At 42.7% G+C, this 13,519-nt stretch overlaps 1 long non-coding RNA gene across 2 annotated transcripts in view; it reads left to right on the top strand.

The window, feature by feature from the left end:
- Window positions 1-8,040: 8,040 nt before the first annotated feature.
- Window positions 8,041-13,519, top strand: part of LOC309850194 — a 28,132-nt gene continuing 22,653 nt past the window's right edge. For both annotated transcript variants that reach the window (XR_014304125.1, XR_014304126.1), the window contains exons 1-2: window positions 8,041-8,169; window positions 8,658-8,993. This is a non-coding gene — a long non-coding RNA (uncharacterized lncRNA). The remainder of the gene's footprint in view (window positions 8,170-8,657; window positions 8,994-13,519) is intronic.

The following is a 13,519-nucleotide window of genomic DNA, read 5'->3' as shown; positions in this document are numbered from 1 at the left end:
TATTGAAAGAAGTTGCTGTGGCTGATATCGAAGAGATTACTGCCCATGTTCTCCTCTAGGATTCTGATGGATTCCTGTCTCACATTGTCTTTTATCCATTTTGAGTTTATCTTTGTGTATGGTGTAAGAGAATGGTCGAGTTTCTTTCTTCTACATATAGCTGCCCAGTTTTCCCAGCACCATTTATTGAAGAGACTGTCTTTATTTCCACTGTATTTTTTTTCCTGTTTTGTTGCATTTTTAATTTAAATTCAATTTAATTATGTGTTGCCTGTGCTCCTTTGAATCACTATGTTTGTGTTCTTTGAATAAATACCTAGTAGTACAATTGCTGGATCATAGGGTAGCTCTGTTTTTAATTTTTTGAGGAAACCCCCCATAGTGTTTTGGGGCTATGGGGGGCTGCACTGGTTTGCATTCCCACCAACAATGGAATACATCAACATCCTAGAGGAGAACACAGGCAGTAACCTCTTTGACCAAGGCCATAGCAACTTCTTACTAGACATATCTCCAAAGGCAAGAGAAACAAAAGTAAAAATGAACTTCTGGGACTTTAATCAAGATGAAAAGTTTGCTCAACAAAGGAAATAGTCAACAAAACTGAAAGGCAGCATACAGAATGGGAGAAGATATTTGCAAATGTCTTACCAGATAAAGGGCTGGTATCCAAAATCTATAAAGAACTTATGAAACTCAACAACCAAAAAACAAAATATCTAGTCCGCTAGTTTATAATAAGGATCCTACTCTGTGTGCTATGAATCCCAAAGGAACACCTGTGTGTATCCAGGAGATACTGAGAAATATAAATGTTTCCGAGGTTCTACTCTTATCCCAGGCAAAGGAAAGTCTGCTTCTTTGTTCTTCAGCCATAGGCCTATTTCCATGGCTTTCCTCATGATAGCTAGTCCTCAGAGGACACTGTGTCAAGCTTCTCCTCACCCTCCAGCATTCAATCCCTCTCTGCCTGGCTCCAGGCCTGAAAGTGCTATGGCTTACTTCCACAAATATATCCTTGAACAGAGCTAGCCATATGGACCCCTGGCCCACTGAAGTGCAACAGAATCTGGGAAATGAAGTCTTCCTGTACCCAAAAGAAAAACAAAAATAATAAGTAAACATATTGCCTGTCTCTAATGCAGTGACCCTGTTCAACGGCCAACTTCAGTACTCTAGAATCCCAGTGATATTATTCTTCTGCCCCTTTACCCCCAGCCTGTATGATCCATACTCATCTCTATCAACACACTAACTTTTGGGGACCACATTTAACATTTCTAGTGCAGTACCTGGGATGTTCTCTGCCTACTGCCAAGAGAATGGATTTTCCCTGGGGTATATGAAAGGATGTTAATGAATGCTGGTGTAGAACAGAGGAGTCAAGATGTGTTTAATTTAAGAAAAGTGAATGGCACAGGAGCAAACAAATGAATTTAATATATGGATGAATCACTGCAAATGTCCCTCGGAGAGCAGAGTCACTAAAACCAGTTGATCCGAAAAGGTGGAATCAATGGAGAGAAAGAAATGGATAAAAAAGAGAAAGGAGATGTCTTAGTTAGCTTGGGCTGCTATAACAAATACCATAGACTTGGTACTTAACAGAAATTTATTTGTCGTCTGTGTGTTACGATAATTCTTCCCATCTTCTTTGTTGCTTGTCCCTCTTTGCAGTGCACCATTGCAATGGTCTTGTAAAGAGGTGGAGGCTGTTTCTCTGTGTCTAGAATCACGGCTTGCCTTCACCAATGGGACATTAAGAAACATGACATGAACACAGGCTAGAAAATTGCCAGTACACTGCGGCTTGCTCCCTCCTGCTGCTCTTTAGAACTTTGAGTCCCCATGGGAAGAAGTCTGGGCTAGCCTGCTGGAGTAGGAGAGACCACATTTGAGAAGACAGGAGCCATCCCAGCTAAATCCTCTACTCCTTGACCAACCAGGCAACCACAACACCCATGAGTAAGACCTCTCCCTCAACCATTCAGCCCCACCTGAGCTCTTTAGACTAGAATAACCATTGGCCAAACCACAGAAGCAAGAATAAAAGTAAGTTTGTGCTGCTTTAAAGCACTAAATTTTGGGGTGGTTTGAGATACAACGAAAGCTAACTAATTCAGTGTGATAGAAGTTCTCTGGAGGATATCAAACAAAGTTGCCTGATCTGATTTGCATGTTTGTTGTTTTTTTTTTAAAGTCACTGCAGCAGTAGTGTAGAGGGTGGGCACAGGGAGAGCAGTTAGAAAGCTCACAAAGTCCAAGTGAGAAATGAAGGGGGCGTGGCAAGTCTGAAAATACTGGCGATAACAATTGCTGTGATCTCATCTGGTTTTATGATTCTAGGTCACTTATTTGCTGATGACTCTGAATGTACATGTGACCCTCATCCATGATTCTTGACTTGTATGTTCAAGCAGGCCTTCTGGATACCTACGTTGTGATGTCCACTTGGCACTCCAGTTGAACAGAATCCATGATTCCACAGATTCCACCTGCCAAAAAGATGTCAAACCTGCCCCACCCATAGCCTTCCTAGTCTCAATAATTGACTGGCCCAGACTTCTAGTTGCTCAGGGGAAACACCTCAGAGTTATCCTCAACACCTTTCTCTTCCATTCCACATCTGGTACATCGACCTAATATATGTGTTGACCCAAGCCATCGTCCTCTCCCATGAGGATCGTGGCTGCTTTGTCCTACCGTGTCTATCTGCTCTCTTCCCTCATTGCTGGCTGGATTCCTTCTCTATTCCTGCAGAACAAATTACTACCCAGGGACTAGCTGAAAACAATACCAATTTATTATTTATGATATCTGTCTATTACTTATTATGAAAACAACAAATTATTTTCTCCTGGTCTGTGGGTCAGGAGTCCAGGCACAGGGTCTCCTGCTCAGGGTTTTATCAGGCTGAAATCAGGGTGCCAACAGTCCTTCTGGCTCACAGCTCATTGGCAGAATTTCATTCCATGTGGCTGCATCACTGAGGCCCTTGCTTCCTGTTCACTGTTGGCCCAGGATCACGTGCAGCTCCTGGGTGCTGCTCTCCCTCCTCACCATGGAGCCCTTCTAGACCCTTCACAACACGACTCTTCATTTTCTTCTATGCCAGCAGACTTTACCTGGTACTGCTTCTTTTCTTTTTAAGGATCTACCCGATTCACTCACGCCTGAGCAGTATTATTTCCCTTGTGATCGGCTCAGAGGCAACTGATCAGTAGCAAAATCCTAGGAGGGATACCCCATCACAGTCACAGTTTCCACCCACACTCAACAAGTGAGAATTATACAGCGTATGTACCAAAGTGGGCAGGGTTCTCGGGGCCCATCTAGAATGTTGTCTTCCACATCAACTTTAACTCTGGCCCCCAAGTACCCCATAGAAAAATCCTGCTTTGAAAAAAAATAAAAATGTCAAATGATGTCAGTCTTCTGCTGAAGGATCAATCTTCCTCTGGATCTGCAAGGCCCTCCATGGACTGGTTCTCCACTGCTTCTCTGACTTTCTCTCCCCTCACTGCCCCACCCCACAACCCTGCTCAAGTCATTCCCGAGGTCTCAGTTCCTTGCTGGTCCATGCTCTCATCTCAGGATCTTTACACTTGCTCTCGCCTCTCCCTGGAACACATTCTCTCCAGATATTTGCACACCTTGTTTACTCATGAGTTAACAAATTCTACCTACCTGATTAAAAAACTTTCAATAATTCTATGTGTTCTACGATGACTGGATATATTTGAGTCACTTTCTCTCTCTCTGACCCTGTTTTGCCTTTCTTTTTCCCACTGAGTCAGTTTGCAGCCTCCAAGAAGCAGATGCCAACATGGATTTAGAGGTACAATAGGGGAAAGGGGAAATCTTTAGAAAGAGAAAGTGAGAGGGATGTGGGCTATACAGACAGGCAGGGCCTGTAGATTGCAGTGTGGGTGTGACACCAGGAAAGGAGAGAGGAAAGGGGGAGGGCTTGGTTAGGAAGAGCAGGGAGGGAGGGCCTCAGACTGCAATGCAGCCTTGAGAAAGTCTTGGCAGCCTGATGGGGAGCTCTCAGGTAAAGATGGCCTGTGAATTGAGTCCCGCGTTGAGCAGAATCCTGGTTCTGGGACTTCTGCCCAGTCAATGTTCAGGATCAGGCTGGGGTGCGAGGAGAGGTCTTGGCAGAACACAGCAGGTTGTCCAAAGGAATGACAAGTAGGGGCCACCAGCCACCTCTGCTGCTCATAGCACGTTCTCTTAAAGGAAGGGCAATGACTACCTTCTGTAGTAACCACAACTACTGTGTATATTTGCTCATTTCTATCACCACTTCCCAGACCCCATGAGAATGTCGGTTTCCTAAAGCCAGGATCTCTGCTCTGCTCTGTTCACCGTTATAGCCCAGAAACTGCAATAGTGCCCATCACATAACAGCCATTCTGTAGCACTTGTGAACACATGACTGACAAACGCTAGTAGTTTCTAAGTGTTCACTGACTTCCAGGATTGTTAAATGTGTGCATACTTTGGGCCACCTGCTGGCCCAGTCAGGAGAGCACATGACTCTTGATCTCAGAGACATGAGTGCAAGCCCCATGTCCGGTATGGAGATTACTTCAACCTACCAACCAGCCAACCAACAAACTTTTAAAAAAGTGCTCATACTTTAACTTGATTAACCTCACAACAACTCCAAGAGGTATGTGCCGTTTTGTCCCTATGTTACAGATGACAGAATGGGGGTTTTAGAAACCCCTAAGCACTAAACTAAGTTCTCATATCCAGCAAGTAGCAGATGCAGGGTTTGGACCCAGAGTACAAACTCCTAATCTTTGTTCCACACTCTCTCTCAGAGAACAAAGATGCATTCAAACTCAGGATATGGCTGTAGGTGAAATCAACAAAATTACAGACACATTTAATAAGAAAAGTAAGTGAAACAGAGAAATCAGAGAGCTCCTCAATATTTATTTGTCTTGAGCAATTTGGCAAATAGTGGGTGTCAATATGAAAAAGTTTGAGGCTTCTCAAATCCTCTGAGGCTTGGAGGGAATTGTTTTAAACAGATTAGTTTTGAAAATGTATTAACCATCCGTGAAATCATACAGTAGATATCTGAATAGCTAAGACTGGATTTCTGAGGACCTGTAAATGTAGATTTGGAAATCCTCACTATAAAGTTAGTATTTAAAGCCTTGAGACTGGATGAAATCACCCAGAGAAGCTATGGAGGTTAAAATGGGAAGGAGACTCAGGGCAGAACCCTGGATGCATCTTAAGGGCATTATTATTGCATGTGTAGGGAAAAAGGCCAATCATGAAACACAACATACTGCATAATCCCATTTATGTTCTGCTCTCCAAGTGACAAAATTATAGAGAACAGATCAAAAGTTGCCAAAAGTTAGTTTTGTTGTGGGGTGGTGGGGGATGGGATGGGGGCGCTGAGACATGACTATAAAGTTATAGCAGGAGGAAGCTTCTTTGTGGTGATGGAACATTTCTGTGTTCTGATTGCAATGATGGCCGCACAGAATTCTACATGAGATAACTTTTCTTAGAACTATTGACAAACAAGCAAACAAGTGCTTCTAAAAACTGGTGAGTCCCAAATAAGAGTATGTGTCATTACTGTGTATACTGTATAGTATTATAGTATAGTATAGTATAGTATTATAGTATTATAGTATTATTAGTATTATAGCAAAGTCAATTTCCAATTTTCAACAAATGCACCCTCTTATGTGAGATGTTATCAGTGGGGTGAAGGGCACATAGGAACTCCATGTTCCATTTTGGTAGCTTGCTATGAGTCTGAAACTCTTCCAAATTAAGAGCATGAAACAGTATAAAGAGACTCTTTTCTGTAAAAGTGATATTTGTACATTTATTTAGATTTACTGAAATGTTTTTCAAAAAAATTTGATGATTTCATATGGCCCCTCCCCAAAAGGAATAGATTCTAACTAAATTCCTTTTGCTCCTGGCGAGAAATATTTCATTTTACTTTTTAAAAGATTTTTTATTTATTTTGAGAAAGGGAGAGAGCATGAGCAGTAGAGAGGCAGAGGGAGAAGCAGACTCCCCACTAAGGAGGAAGTCATATGCGGGGCTTGATCCCAGGACCCCAGGATCATGACCTGAGCTGACAACAAGTCTTTTAACTGAGTCACTCAGGTGCCCCTGGACAACAATATTTTGATGAAAGAAACAGACTGCATTGGAGAATAACTTATAATACTGGAAACCTATTTAATTCATGCAGTTATTCAGTTAAACCTGAGGACCCATGACGTGCTGGACGATAAACTAGACAGAGGGAGAAGAACACATCAATAAATGGTGCCCAGTCCTGACCTCAAGGAGATCCCATTCCAGTGTGGGACAAGCAACTCAACTCAGAGGTACAATGCAATATTTTACAGGGGATTTAAAGTGCTCATTGTGATTATCTTATTGTGGTAGATAGGGAGAGGAAAGCAAGTACCCTAAAAAAAAAAAAAAGTTACTTTTTTTTTAAAAGGCGGAGACATTAACCTTGTATTAGTCTTCAAGGTCTAAGGACAAGATTATTTTGGTTTCCAATTTTACCAGACTTCAGCTCCTAATACTATTAAATCATTTCCTAAGCAAGAAAAATGACTTGGGTCAATAATAATTAGGCTGTGCTTCTACCGCTCAGACCTTAGAAGTAAATAAGCCCGTGGAAAGCCTGCCCAGTTTTGATGTACACTTAGTTAAGTTGTTCTAGGCAGGAAGGGATCCCTGCTTCTGATGATAGGAGGAGATACAAGAAAGATAAAAGGACTGAGTCCTGATTCCATGGAGCTTCTGCTGGGGTTGGCTTGTTCTTTTTCTTGAGACTCAGATCAACCCCTTTGGTTTTCTCTTAATAGAAGCCTTAGCAGGGGTCCAGCAGAGACAAGCTGGGATTCAAAAGGGAAAACCCCAGACAGTGGGAATGAGTTGCCTTGGCACCAGGGGCAGGACATCAGGAGTGACTGAAGGTCAGTATCACTTCCTTTTTGTCCATTATACTTCGTGAATTGTCCCCTTTTCCTTAAAAAAAAAAAAAAAAAAAGGTTGTAATCTGACAAGGAACAAGTTATTTACATGGTCCCAAGGAATCTTCCCAAATTATTTATAAACCTAAAACACTATCTTTTAATAGAAACAACTGGCAGACATACCTGAGTCAATCATAATAGTTAACATCACCAATATTAGGACAGCCTGACATCACTCAATGAGGCATTGAGAAGGACACAACATCACTTCTGTGAGTGTCCCTGCCAAAAATGACGAAGCTAAAGCTAATCATATGGAAACATCAGCTAGAGCCATATCGCAGGACATTCTATGAAATTAGTGTTCCTTACTTTCCAAAAATGTCAAGGTCAAGACACAGAAAGGCAAAAGTTCAGATTAGACTATAGATATATGACAACTAATTGCGATGCATGATCCTCCATGGGATTCTGGACCAGGGAAAGGGAGAAAGCATAGCTGTTTACAACATTATTGACCCAACTGATAAAGTTTGAGCATGGACTATGGACTAGATAATAGCATTATATCAATGTTAAATTTCCCGAGTCTGATTTTTGTATTTTAAGTATATAAGAGAATGTTCCTGTTTTTAGGAAATATACACTAAAGTACTTATGGGCAAAAGAAGGCAATAATTCCAAAATTCAAATAATAAAAGGAAAAATTACCTGTGTGTGTGTGTGTGCGTGTGTATGCATAGAGAGAGAGAGAGAAGGATAATGTAAATGGGGCAAAAGGGTAATGGGTGAATCTGGGCCAAAGGGGAACATGGAAGTTCCTCTTATTATTTGGGCAACTTTTCTGTAAGCTGAAAATTAAATCACAATTTACAATTTGGGAAATATGTGCTTGTCACTCGGTGCTCACTTTTATCAGCTCCCTTGGGCACATTTAGTTGCATTAAGGTAGCAATTTTCCTTAGCTCCTAATGCCTCTCTGTCGCTTGGAGTCCATTCAACATCATAAAGGGGCAATCATAAAGGTATGCACAGAGGCTGAAAGTGCAGAGGAGAGGCTCCCAAATCCGGTGGTGGGTAATACATTGCTTCCCAGGATCTGTGATCCTTGAACTAAGTCTTAGAGGATGAGGAGGAGTTAGCCCGTCAATGGATGGTATTGTGGGCAGCAGCAGTGTTCACAAAGGTGAGAAGATTTTCTATCTCTTCTTGACCCTAAGTTCCATTCTCTGTCCTCCCTTCTCTGTGTCTGGGAGGTTGATGTCTACAGACTGTATCACTTGGACTCCCTTGCTCTCTGTCTTCGGCTAGTTTCACTAATGGAAGACACTAGAAGGAGATTCCAGGGCGGGCAGGGAGGGAGGTTAGGGCATTAACGTCATTAACCCCATGTCGATTCAGTACTGTCTGTAGAGAGCTACTGCTGCCAATAACCTGACCCCCTTCCTAGTTCTGGCATTCTCCAGGCTTTCCTATTTCCTCTCTTCCTCTTGCCTCTTCAGTCAGGCTATAGTAATGGCTTCCTGCTCTTGCCGTTTTCTGGGTGACTCCCTGGCTTCATGAGTTCCCCTCATTGCCCACTTTTCTGAAAACAGATCCTCATTAAGATACTTTGAGGTCCATTCTCTTAACTGCACCATGTGTTTCCTGCTGGAATCCTGCTTAAACCACAAGGTGCAGCTGAAGCAGAAGCAAGTGAGGGGATGATGGACAAGGAGACACACCAGGAGCAGGCGCTAGCCCGGAAGAGGAGACTCACCCGGAGCAGGGGCTAGCCCGGAAGAGGAGACTCAGTCACCCAGTGCCGGGGCTAGACCGGAAAAGGAGACTCAGTCACCCGGTGCAGGGGCTAGACCGGAAAAGGAGACTCACCCGGAGCAGGAGCTAGACCGGAAGAGGCCGGCTTTGGCTTCTATGCGGTTCCTCCAACAACGCAGGCATTACAGAGGAGTTAGTGCCGCTTGGAGGAGAGACCTCTGCAGTTACATAGACCTCGGCTGTGTGATCTTGGTAAGTGACTTAATCTGCCCAAGTGTGTCCTCATCTACGAAAAGAGATTAACCTCACAGGGTTAATGTGAGGAATGGATGGGGATAAGCCAGTTCACCAGAAAGCCCAATTCCGGGACCATGGCTCTTAGGAGGCTTCTCTAACTGTATCATTCCCTAGTGACCTCTCCCTTCTCTGAACGTCGTTGTGTGTACAGCCATAATGGATAGTTGGTAGCTCAACATTTGTAATGATTTCATGTTTCTGTGTGTATATTTGTTTGCTGTGATTAAAACAAGCGAAAATTTTTTCCTTCCTTCCTTCTAGCATACTTTTTAACACCTCCTATACGTAAATAGCTAAGGATATTTTGGATCTATTTCATTAACCATAATAATTGATGAAAGGGGAAATTGGAATGGATATACATTTCCAAAATTAAGCTATATTTATGTTCCCAAAACAGCATGATGGAAATGATCAAGAGATGGTATTCAGAAGTGAATATAGCAGGGTCCCCTCTGTAACTGTGTGAAACTGCTATTTCCTTTGCTAAAGTTGTTTTTGATAATTGTTTGTTTTTGTTTTTTTATTTCTTCCATCCTCTGTAGTACTAGGTCTTTCCATTTAACAAATCTTTCCTTGAAGATAAATGAGAAGCCCAAAATAAGTAGAACTAGGACTAGCGTTACCATAGCTTTTATTTGATAATTTTCTCACATTGTCTCATTAACACTCAGGGTACCTGCGAGGTCACTAAATATGATGATTATCACTTTTGGCCAAATTAAAATACCAGAGAACAGAGAGGTGAACTGAGTTCCCTGCTCCCTACCCACAAACTTATTGTCAAAGCTTGTCAATGTGGCTCATTCTAAGATTCAGCCTGATTTTCGTGGCTTCTTCTCAATGCTCCTCTAAATGCCTTCTCTGATAACAAGGAGAAATAAGAAGAGATCCTAAACCAGAGAAAACTAGACTTGTTGTTTTTGTAGGTCTGGAGGATGTCCCATGGGAATAAATACAGCAATGTCTTAAACAAAGCCAGAAATAAAGATTTATGTAGTAGGATTTACAAAATCATGTAAATTTTGTTAAAAATATTACATAAAGCAAAATTCCCTTAGGAACCAGCTGATGGCCCCTTTGATAAGCAGGGATATTAACTGACTGATTTGCACGGTACTTGTCTTAGTTCGGAGCACCCCAAGCAGACCCCGAGATGAGGTCAAGGGCAAAGGCGGTTTATTTGGAAGGTGATCCCGGGAAACACGCGTGAGTGAGAGAAGGCAGACATGTCAAGAGAGGGTCAATTAAACGGCAAGTTGCCTCCGCGGACAACTGATGTTCAGACTCAGTGGGACCCACTGAGAAGCCTCGAGGTCTCACATGAGCAGCAGGAGAGGGGAGCCGTTGGGGTTTGTGCCCGTGGACTCCCCTCCCTCATTGGCTTAGAGGTGCCCCTGGGGGTGGCAAGCTCCAGGGGGCTAGAGCAAGCCTTGAGCAGAGGAGAGAGATGCAGGTCAGGTGAGGAAACAGCTGCACGCCGGGTCTCGCACCTGCGGGTAAACTCAGGTGGGACCAGGCCAGGTGGAGCCAGGCTTTGACTTTGTGGGCTGCACTTTCCTTGTCAGAAAGATATGGGCCAAAGGGTAAACATCCAAGGTGAAAACACTGGATAGCTGAATAACAGGACACTATTAGGACCGTTCCTTCTCTCTGTGTGGCTCTGGCTAGGAGACCCAGGAAAGATGGTATGACTGTTCTGGTGCCGGTTAGAGCTGGGAAAAAGAATGCAGGAGGATAAGGAAAGGGGCTAAGAAAGCAGCATTTTCTTTACGTTTTTCAGACTCATGATTCCTACAGTTATGGAGTTATAACAGGTGTGCTGACCAGCCTGTTCTGAGAAGCTTGAAGTTGTGTTCTGGTGTGAGGGTGTCAGAGTGGAGAAAAAAGTTGACTGATTCTCAAAGATGATCACTTTTAGAGATAGACACAAAGGGACCCGAGAGGTCAGGAATTCAGTTCAGTGAGCATTTACCGAATGTAGTTCACTAAGCATTAAGCCACTTCCCTGTTTCCTGGTGTGGCGGAGGGAATGTCTGTTCACATTTTAAATAGTGCTTTTGAGCTTCGATGTGCATAATATTCAACTGGAGAGCTTGCTAAATGTGGGTTCATGGAACTTGGAATCTGCATTTTAACAAAAGTCTACACGATCCTCTGTTTCCTATTTCCTCTGGTTCCGGGGATGGGGCCCACTTGATGTCTTATGTTGCTTTGCTGAATTTTGACTTTACTGAATTTTGATTTCCTCTGAGTCAAAAGGGTATTTGCATATGGGTTATAGTTGTGAAAATTTGCACGTGTTTGCTATGAAGGTCTCAAGATGAGGATGGCTGTTTAACTATCCGGACGTTGAGAAGCAAACTCTGGAGGAGGCTGGATGTGGGTTTGTGTTCGCAGGCATGTGTGCAGTGATGAGACAGTAATTGGGGAACCAGTGATATTAGAAGCTACTTTTATAGGAGACCAGCCTCAAATAAAATCAAGCATTTGCTTTTTGCAAATACTGACATAAAGATACCTGGGATCTTTTTTTTTTTTTTTTTTTTCTTTAAAGGAAGGTTGCCATTACTATAAGGTCAAGTTTTGTTGGACTTTCCAAGGGTATTAACTTTTGTCTGTCCCATGGCTTATACGCAGTATTTATAGTGTTTATAGCTGCTAGTGTCTTATAGCTGATTCCCACCCACCCCCATCCTTACCTATATTCTGAAACTCTGCTCAATAAATTTAAGGGCATTCAGTTTTGTGATGTGTCCATTCCACCAATAGGGTGCTAAAGTTGATTCTGTGCCCCAGATGTCCTTCACAACATACTAGTGAGACTATTAAAGGTTGGGACAAAAATAGTCAATGCCAAGAGAGAGCAGATTACATTCAATAATGTGGGGCCCAAGTAGCTTCAGTTCACAGGATAGGCTCATGAGTGACATGTGACCAGAGGCTGCCCTGTCGTCATCAGCCAGCCAAGTCTTTGTCCCAGGAAGATAAGGAATAGTGTTAGTCATGGATTGGAACAGGTCTGTTGGTTTTTGCTTCCACCTTGCATTTTAGAAGCAATTATATATCGAGGTTGTCCATAGATTTACCCCAAATGTGTTGTATTTCCCTCAAAGAAACTTACCTGGAGAAAAGGCCATAGTATAGTTTATGTACACACCCTAAGAAAAGTTCCATCCAGCTTGTAATGTCCTTTAGCTGAGTGCTCATGTTCAAGTACTTTCTGTAGCAAAAGTACTGTTTCAAGAGCTCCAAAAAGATATGTTCTCCTTGACCCCTGAGGATGCTAAATGTCCCCATTGCTCAGATGGCCGCTTGGCTCTTACGGTAGCATTGCTAATGCCCACGGGCAGTCTCTTCAGTGGAAAGCATTAAGGAAGCTCTGCTGCTCTTAGTGGAGACTTCAGTTACTAATCTTTCTGCCTCCTGTATTAAAAACTCACAGGGGTTATCTGAGAGGGGTCAGATCCAATAGGGAGTGATCTAGAAAGGGAGGGAAAAGGATAAAATAGTCATGGTTGTCATATTAGTCTGTTCAGGTTGCCACTGGGGAATACCACAAACTGGGTCGCTTCACAGAAATGTGTTTTTCCTACAGTTCTGTAGGCCAGAAGTTCAAGATGAGGGTATTTCCAGTGTTAGTGTCTGGTGAGAGCTTGCTTCCTGGCATGTAGATGGCTACTTTCTCACCACTGTGTCTTTACATGGCCTCCTCGCTCTGTGCACATGGAGACAGAGACAGACAGACAGAGAGAGAGAGAGAGACAGACAGATCTGATGTCTCTTCCTCTTTTTGTAAGGACACTAATCCTACAGAATTAGGACCCACCCTTATGACCTCATTTACCCTCGGTCACCTGCACAAATACATGGATGCTGTATAGCTTAATATACCCAGCTATAACGCGTATATCTACCTATAGATAAATACAGCTATCGAGTATGTACTTATATCCAGAAACTTCAAGTTACGTCTCCCATCATCTACCAAATGAGATACAAAAGTGTCAATCCATATTTGAAGGCTTCTCATCTTTGAATTACCCAACTATCGTCTTTTTGGGGATTTACTCGAGCCCAACTTCTGGTTTGTTATTTGCGTTCATTTGTTTTCCATTTGGTAGGCTTTGTCCCTTTGTGAATGACTGAAACGTGCCTCCTTCCATCTTCCCATTAAGTCCTGTCCTCAATTTTTTCCCTAAAGTCTAATTAAAAGGTACTTTTTGCGAGAGGAAGGAAATGGAAGGGAGGTAAATAGGGAGGTGGTGGCCTCCTTACCCCGGAAATGTCTCCTCCAATTCAGCATCTTGTGAGCATTATTAATTTGCATTAGTCGGATTTGTCCTTATGGGGTGTTCTTAAAACATTCATTTGTACTTTCTCAAAGCACAGAGACTAAGGCTAAAGCTAGAAGACACAAAACAACTCATTAATTGAGTAGGAACGAAGCTAGTCAACCTTTTACTTAACTGTACCAACTG

Source organism: Mustela nivalis (assembly GCF_964662115.1).
Source record: "Mustela nivalis genome assembly, chromosome: 16".
NCBI classification, from domain to species: domain Eukaryota; kingdom Metazoa; phylum Chordata; class Mammalia; order Carnivora; family Mustelidae; genus Mustela; species Mustela nivalis.
Note: the sequence above shows the minus strand (reverse complement) of the source record. Positions and strands in the feature narration are given on the sequence as shown.